Genomic DNA, 11,868 nt, shown 5'->3' on the forward strand with positions numbered 1-11,868 from the left:
TTTTTTTCATTTCTACAAGCATCCATACATTTCTGACAACACATATGAAGATGTTGTGTGGATTTTCCCCGTAAAAGGTCAAAATAGCGAATTCGCTTATCTTCACATATTATGTCAGATAGGTACAAAAACGAGCACACACATATAATTCTTCCTTCATTTTCGGTCATGCTATTAACTCTCATTTCCAAAAAATATACGAGAAAAAAAGTTTAATACAGGAATTTTGTAGGTGTAAATCCTTAATGAAAAAAAATCAATGTATTTTTCAAATATCCAAATTTGATGCTAAACATAATATGTGGTAACATTTATTGATGTGTGTTGCCAGTTTTATAGATTATCACATTGCTTTTTCCAGTGCGGTGGCCCCTCGATCTCTTCCACGAACGAGCGATGAGAAAATTGCTCGAACGACAACCACTGAAATAAGATATGTTGGAGAACAGCATAGCTCCTCTCGCAAATGTATGCAAATTGCATTAGTAATATCAATATTGTTTGTTTGATCATATTGTTTATTGTGTATTCATGCAATTTTCAAAACCATACCAATTTATATAAATTATTTATTGACAAATATTCGGGAGACAAGCAATGCTGTTGTAAATTGAATAACTATATTAAATAATTGCTTTTGGACCTATTTCTTATTTTTTGATAAAAAAAATTATCCGAATAAGAGTTGTCTCCCTTGAAAAATGTAGATCCGTATAAATTGTCTAATGTGAGCATTTTCACATTGTTTTTTTTTCACTCCAAGAAGGGATAGTGTAACTCCAGAGGGACTCTTTTACTAAATATCAGCAACCTAGTCCAAAAATTACTTTATCAAGTTATTTACCAGTTGATTATAGATAATGAGTGAAGATATCAAACAGAGTAGGTTGTCTCCTTTTAATTAAACGTCATCATTGGAAATAAAACACGGCAAATGGTCTCTCTTGGACAAACCTTTACTTCTCTACATGTCTCATAACTGACAATTACATGTTATGCCTTGTATACTCCCGAGATTATTTCTGATGACAAAATACACTGTCAGTGTCATTTATAATGATCTGAAACTGTAGCAATTGTATTTTCATGTTCTAGATAATACATTCTGAAACTTTTATTACTGGTTGGAGTCTTTTTTATTCATCTGGATGGTTACTGGATAAGTTAGTAGATTAGATCTGAAGGCCAAGACACAGATGTTAAACTCTCGCAGCATCTATGTAAGAAAGATAACTCTCATTATTTACGGTATCGTAATTTGTTGAAGAGTTATTTCCCTTTAAAAAGTTTGGGGAGCCAAAACGAATTAGAATGCATCATACAGCTGTGCCAAGAGCTAAATTGTTGATGATAGGAGGCGACAAATCTCGAGGTTGATCAAAAGAAATGCCAAAATGATAGTTTTATAATTTTCAATGAACTTTATAATTTTTAATATTTCATTTCAGAACAGCATTAAGTGCATGTGCATGAGTGGAAAAACCCAGTACAGTACTATAGTGTGGCAACTGAAACAACAAGTGTTTACTACTGTAACTCGGCTCGCATAAAATCAGCTAATTAATGAGGCTATTATGTGTCGGTAAACAAGTATATATAGTTCTACATATTACTTGAATGACATATAATTATTTTTTCTTTGTTTTCATGGTAAATACTCAAATGTGATTGGTCGAAAAATTCTTTTCATTCTTCTATGAAAGAAATTCCGAGAATGGCGCGAAAAATGTGACGTCACAATACGACAATTGACGTTGCGTATTGATTTGAGAAAAAGAATCCCATTCAAAACCAGTAAAATTGTACATAAAACATGTTTTAGATTAGAAAATCATTTTCAAAAATTAATTATAAGCGTTGATGTCAATTTTTTTTAGTTTCATCGGGGTATGAAACACATTTTGTTTGCAAACTGTATGAATCCGCGTAGATTCATACAGTTTGCAAACAAAATGTGTTTCATACCCCGATGAAACTAAAAAAAAATGACATCAATGCTTAAATGAATTTTAAATATTTATTTATTTTCAATATTTTCTTTAATATTTTACATTTTGTCTCGTCACCTACCGAAAAAAGTTGGTAGATGCAAATCTTCCTATTTAGTACTACGTATATTTCGTTGAGGTGGACATGTAGATCGAATCACCATACCCCGTCTCCTTCCGAATGAATTCTATCCTATTTTTTCACATTATTTATCCTCACATTTAATGGTGTTCAAACACAGAATTGTTATATGAGACATTTATCTGTATCCCCTCGACTGAATCGATGTAAAGCTCCGTCTAAAATGTCCCTTATAAGATATTTTTGTGAGGGTACCTAAATTGTCTATTCGTCCAGAAAACCTTGCCTCCCTTCAATCCATTTTAGAAGCTGCAGTATAGCATGGGATCGTACTAAAGATGAGTCTAAATGTGGATCTGAATCCTGGTTTTATATTAATGTGAATCTGAATCCTGGTTTTATATTAATGTAAATCTGAATCCTGGTTTTATATTAATGTGAATCTGAATCCTGGTTTGATATTAATGTGGATCTAAATCCTGGTTTTACATTAATGTGAATCGGAATCCTGGTTTTATACTTATTTGGATCTGACTCCCACTTTTTTTTATTAATGTTGATCTAAATCCTAGTTTTTATATTCATACACAATGTGCCACAATAAACGCAATAAAAACGTATTTCATCTCTACCCATATATGCCCAATTAGCCAGCATGGTACCTAGTTCGATATCACTTCTGACTCCTTAAGCAGTTTAATGACATTGTTTTCATGCTACCCGTAAACGCAGTATAAAAATTAAGTTCATCTCTATTTGTGGTTTTATGTATGATCGCGGTATTTCAGCAAATGTAGTGTTCCCCTCTGACTCGGTAAGTAGTTCATAAGCCACTGAACTCCGACTATAATCGAAAGCCTAGTGCATCCGGAAGTCGGCTGACATGAGAAAACTTAGCAAATTTTGTTGGCCGAGTTTCTGTCAAATAGTTTGGGTCCTAGACAAGGGCACTATTCAAAATGATTAAGGAAATATCAATGTGAAAGCCGCCCTCCCTCTAACATTCCACGTAGACTTCAAGGATGTGGATGAACGGATATGTGTATAAATTATATAAGGATGTGTGTATACATGTCACTATCTATTCTGTGTATAAGGATGTGTGTATACATGTCACTATATATTCTATGTATAAGGATGTGTGTATACATGTCACTATCTATTCTGTGTATAAGGATGTGTGTATACATGTCACTATCTATTCTATGTATAAGGATGTGAGTATACATGTCACTATTTATTCTGTGTATAAGGATGTGTGTATACATGTCACTATCTATTCTGTGTATAAGGATGTGTGTATACATGTCACTATATATTCTGTGTATAAGGATGTGTGTATACATGTCACTATCTATTCTGTGTATAAGGATGTGTGTATACATGTCACTATCTATACTGTGTATAAGGATGTGTGTATACATGTCACTATCTATTCTGTGTATAAGGATGTGTGTATACATGTCACTATCTATTCTGTGTATAAGGATGTGTGTATACATGTCACTATCTATACTGTGTATAAGGATGTGTGTATACATGTCACTATCTATTCTGTGTATAAGGATGTGTGTATACATGTCACTATCTATTCTGTGTATAAGGATGTGTGTATACATGTCACTATCTATTCTGTGTATAAGGATGTGTGTATACATGTCACTATCTATTCTGTGTATAAGGATGTGTGTATACATGTCACTATCTATTCTGTGTATAAGGATGTGTGTATACATGTCACTATCTATTCTGTGTATAAGGATGTGTGTATACATGTCACTATCTATTCTGTGTATAAGGATGTGTGTATACATGTCACTATCTATTCTGTGTATAAGGATGTGTGTATACATGTCACTATCTTATTCTGTGTATAAGGATGTGTGTATACATGTCACTATCTATTCTGTGTATAAGGATGTGTGTATACATGTCACTATCTATTCTGTGTATAAGGATGTGTGTATACATGTCACTATCTATTCTGTGTATAAGGATGTGTGTATACATGTCACTATCTATTCTGTGTATAAGGATGTGTGTATACATGTCACTATCTATTCTGTGTATAAGGATGTGTGTGTACATGTCACTATCTATTCTGTGTATAAGGATGTGCGTATACATGTCACTATCTATTCTGTGTATAAGGATGTGTGTATACATGTCACTATCTATTCTATATGTATAAGGATGTGTGTATACATGTCACTATCTATTCTATATGTATAAGGATGTGTGTGTACATGTCACTATCTATTCTATGTATAAGGATGTTTTTATACATGTCACTATCTATTCTATATGTATAAGGATGTGTGTGTACATGTCACTATCTATTCTGTGTATAAGGATGTGTGTATACATGTCACTATCTATTCTGTGTATAAGGATGTGTGTATACATGTCACTATATATTCTATATGTATAAGGATGTGTGTATACATGTCGCTATCTATTCTATATGTATAAGGATGTGTGTATACATGTCACTATCTATTCTGTGTATAAGGATGTGTGTATACATGTCACTATCTATTCTGTGTATAAGGATGTGTGTATACATGTCACTATATATTCTATATGTATAAGGATGTGTGTGTACATGTCACTATCTATTCTATATGTATAAGGATGTGTGTATACATGTCACTATCTATTCTATATGTATAAGGATGTGTGTTTACATGTCACTATCTAATTTGTGTATAAGGATGTGTGTATACATGTCACTATCTATTCTGTGTATAAGGCTGTGTGTATACATGTCACTATATATTCTATATGTATAAGAATGTGTGTATATACAAATGTATATAGTATATGTAAGAATTGCTGTACATACTTTGTCTGTATGTTACAGTATTTACTGTGATTCTTTGTAATGCACACGTAGTTGTTGACACGGATGTTGGACGATAAGCCTTATCATGGACGTTATTGCGTGCACTCCGCAGTCTTATCTTGATCATCGAAGCCGACCATATCCATGCTGTTTGTTATCAGTCTGTACTGTTTCGACATGCGGTGTTATATAACTTTTACATTACAATCTTACAAACAGCATTTCGAAAACCATTGTCGTTTTTTGTATTTCATTAGTATCATTCAAACTATATTGTGCTCGTTTACATTTTCATCAAACATACAATATACAAAGTATGCTCATGGAGCGAGTTTTGTTATCCGTACTTTCTGTTTACAATCAGTTAAGCCCTCGGAACGGTTTCCAAAATCGCTGACGTCTTTTTTGGCGATTTTTTGTGTTTTTTTGTGTGTTTTTTTGTGGTGTTTTTTTTGTGTTCGTTTATGCCCTTGAAACGATTTTTGTATTTCTGTCCCTGGATTTGTCTTTAATGTGCAGCAGAATTGGAGTGGGCAGAACGCCGGTGGTCAAGAGTTCAGAGGTCCCGGATTCGAGTCCCGATCTGGTTGTTGCATCTTTCCTATTCTGTCACGAGGTCGGGCAAGTGATCCCATACCTTTTTCTCGTTCGATCGAGAAGCATCTTAAGAGACAGATCGCTAGTTCGAGTCTCGGCACGGGCAAGGTATTTTTCACTGCTCTTTTCTATTACGGATGGGTGCCGTTCACCATTCAAAGTGAAAGCTGTAAGAAGCGGGGTTGTGGTTGTCTTCAGGGTTGAAAAAGTGGAAAGTATCAGGTCACCTTACTAAATCAGGCTAGCGTCAATTTCCCTTTAGCCTATCGGTAAAATGTCTACCTTGAGAGTGAAAGGTCACTAGTCACGGAGAGGGCTTTTACATCAATCCTTCCTATTATATATGTCCCTGGCAACTATTTTTGTGTTACATGTAGTTTATGCCCTTTGCAACTATTTTTTGTGTTCGTTTATGTCCTTGGCAACTATTTTTTGTGTTCGTTTATGTCCTTTGCAACTATTTTTTGTGTTCGTTTATGTCCTTGGCAACTATTTTTTGTGTTCGTTTATGTCCTTCGCAACTATTTTTGTGTTCGTTTATGTCTTTTGCATCAATTTTTGTGACCGTTTATGTCCTTGACCTCGTTTTTTGTGTTCGTTTATGTCTTTGGAAACTATTTTTGTGTTCGTTTATATCCTTGACCTCACTTTTTGTGTTCGTTTATGTCCTTGACCTCACTTTTTGTGTTCGTTTATGTCCATGACCTCAATTTTTGTGTTCGGTTATGTTTTTGGCATCTATTTTTGGGTTCGTTTATGTCTTTGGTATCAATTTTTGAGACCGTTTATGTCCTTGACCTCGTTTTTTGTGTTCGTTTATGACCTTTACCTCACTTTTTGTGTTCGTTTATGTACTTGACCTCACTTTTTGTGTTCGTTTATGTCCTTGACCTCAATTTTTGTGTTCGTTTATGCCCTTTGCAACTATTTTTGTGTTCGTTTATGTCCTTTGCATCAATTTTGGGGTTCGTTTATGTCCTTGTCATCTATTTTTATGATCGTTTATGTCCTTGGCCTTGCTTTTTTATGTTCGTTTATGGCCTTGAAATTGCTTTTTGGGTTCGTTTATGTCCTTGACATTGCTTTTTGTGTTCGTTTATGTCCTTGACCTCGCTTTTTGTGTTCGTTTATGTCCTTGACCTCGCTTTTTTGTGTTCGTTTATGTCCTTGACCTTGCTTTTTGTGTTCGTTTATGTCCTTGACCTTGCTTTTTGTGTTCGTTTATGTCCTTGACCTTGCTTTTTATGTTCGTTAATGTCCTTGACCTTGCTTTTTGTGTTCGTTTATGTCCTTGACCTTGCTTTTTGTGTTCGTTTATGTCCTTGACCTCGCTTTTTGTATTCGTTTATGTCCTTGACATCGCTTTTTGTATTCGTTTATGTCCTTGACATCGCTTTTTGTATACGTTTATGTCCTTGACATCGCTTTTTGTGTTTGTTTATGTCCTTGACATCGCTATGTGTGTTCGTTTATGACCTTGATCAAACTTTTTGTGTTCGTTTATGTCCTTGACCTCGCTTTTTGTGTTCGGTTATGTTTTTGGTATCTATTTTTGTGTTCGTTTATGTCTTTGGTATCAATTTTTGTGACTGTTTATGTCCTTGACATTGCTTTTTGTGTTCGTTTATGTCCTTGACCTCGCTTTTTGTGTTCGTTTATGTCCTTGACCTCGCTTTTTGTGTTCGTTTATGTCCTTGACCTCGCTTTTTTGTGTTCGTTTATGTCCTGACCTTGCTTTTTGTGTTCGTTTATGTCCTTGACATCGGTTTTTGTATTCGTTTATGTCCTTGACCTTGCTTTTTGTGTTCGTTTATGTCGCTGACCTTGCTTTTTGTGTTCGTTTGTGTCCTTGACCTTGCTTTTTGTGTTCGTTTATGTCCTTGACCTCGCTTTTTGTATTCGTTTATGTCCTTGACATCGCTTTTTGTATTCGTTTATGTCCTTGACATCGCTTTTTGTATTCGTTTATGTCCTTGACATCGCTTTTTTGTGTTTGTTTATGTCCTTGACATCGCTATGTGTGTTCGTTTGTGTCCTTGACCTTGCTTTTTGTGTTCGTTTATGTCCTTGACCTCGCTTTTTGTATTCGTTTATGTCCTTGACATCGCTTTTTGTATTCGTTTATGTCCTTGACATCACTTTTTGTGTTCGTTTATGTCCTTGACCTCAATTTTTGTGTTCGTTTATGCCCTTTGCAACTATTTTTGTGTTCGTTTATGTCCTTTGCATCAATTTTCGGGTTCGTTTATGTCCTTGTCATCTATTTTTATGATCGATTATGTCCTTGGCCTTGCTTTTTATGTTCGTTTATGGCCTTGAAATTGCTTTTTGGGTTCGTTTATGTCCTTGACATTGTTTTTTGTGTTCGTTTATGTCCTTGACCTCGCTTTTTGTGTTCGTTTATGTCCTTGACCTTGCTTTTTGTGTTCGTTTGTGTCCTTGACCTTGCTTTTTGTGTTCGTTTATGTCCTTGACCTCGCTTTTTGTATTCGTTTATGTCCTTGACATCGCTTTTTGTATTCGTTTATGTCCTTGACATCGCTTTTTGTATTCGTTTATGTCCTTGACATCGCTTTTTGTGTTTGTTTATGTCCTTGACATCGCTATGTGTGTTCGTTTGTGTCCTTGACCTTGCTTTTTGTGTTCGTTTATGTCCTTGACCTCGCTTTTTTGTGTTCGTTTATGTCCTTGACATCGCTTTTTGTATTCGTTTATGTCCTTGACATCACTTTTTGTGTTCGTTTATGTCCTTGACCTCAATTTTTGTGTTCGTTTATGCCCTTTGCAACTATTTTTGTGTTCGTTTATGTCCTTTGCATCAATTTTCGGGTTCGTTTATGTCCTTGTCATCTATTTTTATGATCGTTTATGTCCTTGGCCTTGCTTTTTATGTTCGTTTATGGCCTTGAAATTGCTTTTTTGGGTTCGTTTATGTCCTTGACATTGTTTTTTGTGTTCGTTTATGTCCTTGACCTCGCTTTTTGTGTTCGTTTATGTCCTTGACCTCGCTTTTTTGTGTTCGTTTATGTCCTTGACCTTGCTTTTTGTGTTCGTTTATGTCCTTGACCTTGCTTTTTGTGTTCGTTTATGTCCTTGACCTTGCTTTTTGTGTTCGTTTATGTCCTTGACCTTGCTTTTTGTGTTCGTTTATGTCCTTGACCTTGCTTTTTGTGTTCGTTTATGTCCTTGACCTCGCTTTTTGTATTCGTTTATGTCCTTGACATCGCTTTTTGTATTCGTTTATGTCCTTGACATCGCTTTTTGTATACGTTTATGTCCTTGACATCGCTTTTTGTGTTTGTTTATGTCCTTGACATCGCTATGTGTGTTCGTTTATGACCTTGATCAAACTTTTTGTGTTCGTTTATGTCCTTGACCTCGCTTTTTGTGTTCGGTTATGTTTTTGGTATCTATTTTTGGGTTCGTTTATGTCTTTGGTATCAATTTTTGTGACTGTTTATGTCTTTGGTATCAATTTTTGTGACTGTTTATGTCCTTGACATTGCTTTTTGTGTTCGTTTATGTCCTTGACCTCGCTTTTTGTGTTCGTTTATGTCCTTGACCTCGCTTTTTGTGTTCGTTTATGTCCTTGACCTCGCTTTTTTGTGTTCGTTTATGTCCTGACCTTGCTTTTTGTGTTCGTTTATGTCCTTGACATCGGTTTTTGTATTCGTTTATGTCCTTGACCTTGCTTTTTGTGTTCGTTTATGTCCTTGACCTTGCTTTTTGTGTTCGTTTGTGTCCTTGACCTTGCTTTTTGTGTTCGTTTATGTCCTTGACCTCGCTTTTTGTATTCATTTATGTCCTTGACATCGCTTTTTGTATTCGTTTATGTCCTTGACATCGCTTTTTGTATTCGTTTATGTCCTTGACATCGCTTTTTGTATTCGTTTATGTCCTTGACATCGCTTTTTGTGTTTGTTTATGTCCTTGACATCGCTATGTGTGTTCGTTTATGTCCTTGACCAAACTTTTTGTGTTCGTTTATGTCCTTGACCTCAATTTTTGTGTTCGGTTATGTTTTTGGTATATATTTTTGGGTTCGTTTATGTCTTTGGTATCAATTTTTGTGACCGTTTATGTCCTTGACCTCGTTTTTTGTGTTGGTTTATGACCTTGACCTCACTTTTTGTGTTCGTTTATGTGCTTGACCTCACTTTTTGTGTTCGTTTATGTCCTTTGCATCAATTTTCGGGTTCGTTTATGTCCTTGTCATCTATTTTTATGATCGTTTATGTCCTTGGCCTTGCTTTTTATGTTCGTTTATGTCCTTGACATTGCTTTTTGTGTTCGTTTATGTCCTTGACCTCGCTTTTTGTGTTCGTTTATGTCCTTGACCTCGCTTTTTGTGTTCGTTTATGTCCTTGACCTTGATTTTTGTGTTCGTTTATGTCCTTGACCTCGCTTTTTGTATTCGTTTATGTCCTTGACATCGCTTTTTGTATTCGTTTATGTCCTTGACATCGCTTTTTGTATTCGTTTATGTCCTTGACATCGCTTTTTGTGTTTGTTTATGTCCTTGACATCGCTATGTGTGTTCGTTTGTGTCCTTGACCTTGCTTTTTTGTGTTCGTTTATGTCCTTGACCTCGCTTTTTGTATTCGTTTATGTCCTTGACATCGCTTTTTGTATTCGTTTATGTCCTTGACATCACTTTTTGTGTTCGTTTATGTCCTTGACCTCAATTTTTGTGTTCGTTTATGCCCTTTGCAACTATTTTTGTGTTCGTTTATGTCCTTTGCATCAATTTTCGGGTTCGTTTATGTCCTTGTCATCTATTTTTATGATCGTTTATGTCCTTGGCCTTGCTTTTTATGTTCGTTTATGGCCTTGAAATTGCTTTTTGGGTTCGTTTATGTCCTTGACATTGTTTTTTGTGTTCGTTTATGTCCTTGACCTCGCTTTTTGTGTTCGTTTATGTCCTTGACCTCGCTTTTTTGTGTTCGTTTATGTCCTTGACCTTGCTTTTTGTGTTCGTTTATGTCCTTGACCTTGCTTTTTGTGTTCTTTTATGTCCTTGACCTTGCTTTTTATGTTCGTTTATGTCCTTGACCTTGCTTTTTGTGTTCGTTTATGTCCTTGACCTTGCTTTTTGTGTTCGTTTATGTCCTTGACCTCGCTTTTTGTATTCGTTTATGTCCTTGACATCGCTTTTTGTATTCGTTTATGTCCTTGACATCGCTTTTTGTATACGTTTATGTCCTTGACATCGCTTTTTGTGTTTGTTTATGTCCTTGACATCGCTATGTGTGTTCGTTTATGACCTTGATCAAACTTTTTGTGTTCGTTTATGTCCTTGACCTCGCTTTTTGTGTTCGGTTATGTTTTTGGTATCTATTTTTGGGTTCGTTTATGTCTTTGGTATCAATTTTTGTGACTGTTTATGTCTTTGGTATCAATTGTTGTGACTGTTTATGTCCTTGACATCGCTTTTTGTATTCGTTGATGTCCTTGACATCGCTTTTTGTATTCGTTTATGTCCTTGACATCGCTTTTTGTGTTTGTTTATGTCCTTGACATCGCTATGTGTGTTCGTTTGTGTCCTTGACCTTGCTTTTTGTGTTCGTTTATGTCCTTGACCTCGCTTTTTGTATTCGTTTATGTCCTTGACATCGCTTTTTGTATTCGTTTATGTCCTTGACATCACTTTTTGTGTTCGTTTATGTCCTTGACCTCAATTTTTGTGTTCGTTTATGCCCTTTGCAACTATTTTTGTGTTCGTTTATGTCCTTTGCATCAATTTTCGGGTTCGTTTATGTCCTTGTCATCTATTTTTATGATCGTTTATGTCCTTGGCCTTGCTTTTTATGTTCGTTTATGGCCTTGAAATTGCTTTTTGGGTTCGTTTATGTCCTTGACATTGTTTTTTGTGTTCGTTTATGTCCTTGACCTCGCTTTTTGTGTTCGTTTATGTCCTTGACCTCGCTTTTTTGTGTTCGTTTATGTCCTTGACCTTGCTTTTTGTGTTCGTTTATGTCCTTGACCTTGCTTTTTGTGTTCGTTTATGTCCTTGACCTTGCTTTTTATGTTCGTTTATGTCCTTGACCTTGCTTTTTGTGTTCGTTTATGTCCTTGACCTTGCTTTTTGTGTTCGTTTATGTCCTTGACCTCGCTTTTTGTATTCGTTTATGTCCTTGACATCGCTTTTTGTATTCGTTTATGTCCTTGACATCGCTTTTTGTATTCGTTTATGTCCTTGACATCGCTTTTTGTGTTTGTTTATGTCCTTGACATCGCTATGTGTGTTCGTTTATGACCTTGATCAAACTTTTTGTGTTCGTTTATGTCCTTGACCTTCGCTTTTTGTGTTCGGTTATGTTTTTGGTATCTATTTTTGGGTTCGTTTATGTCTTTGG

Source organism: Pecten maximus, chromosome 1 (assembly GCF_902652985.1).
Source record: "Pecten maximus chromosome 1, xPecMax1.1, whole genome shotgun sequence".
NCBI lineage: Eukaryota > Metazoa > Mollusca > Bivalvia > Pectinida > Pectinidae > Pecten > Pecten maximus.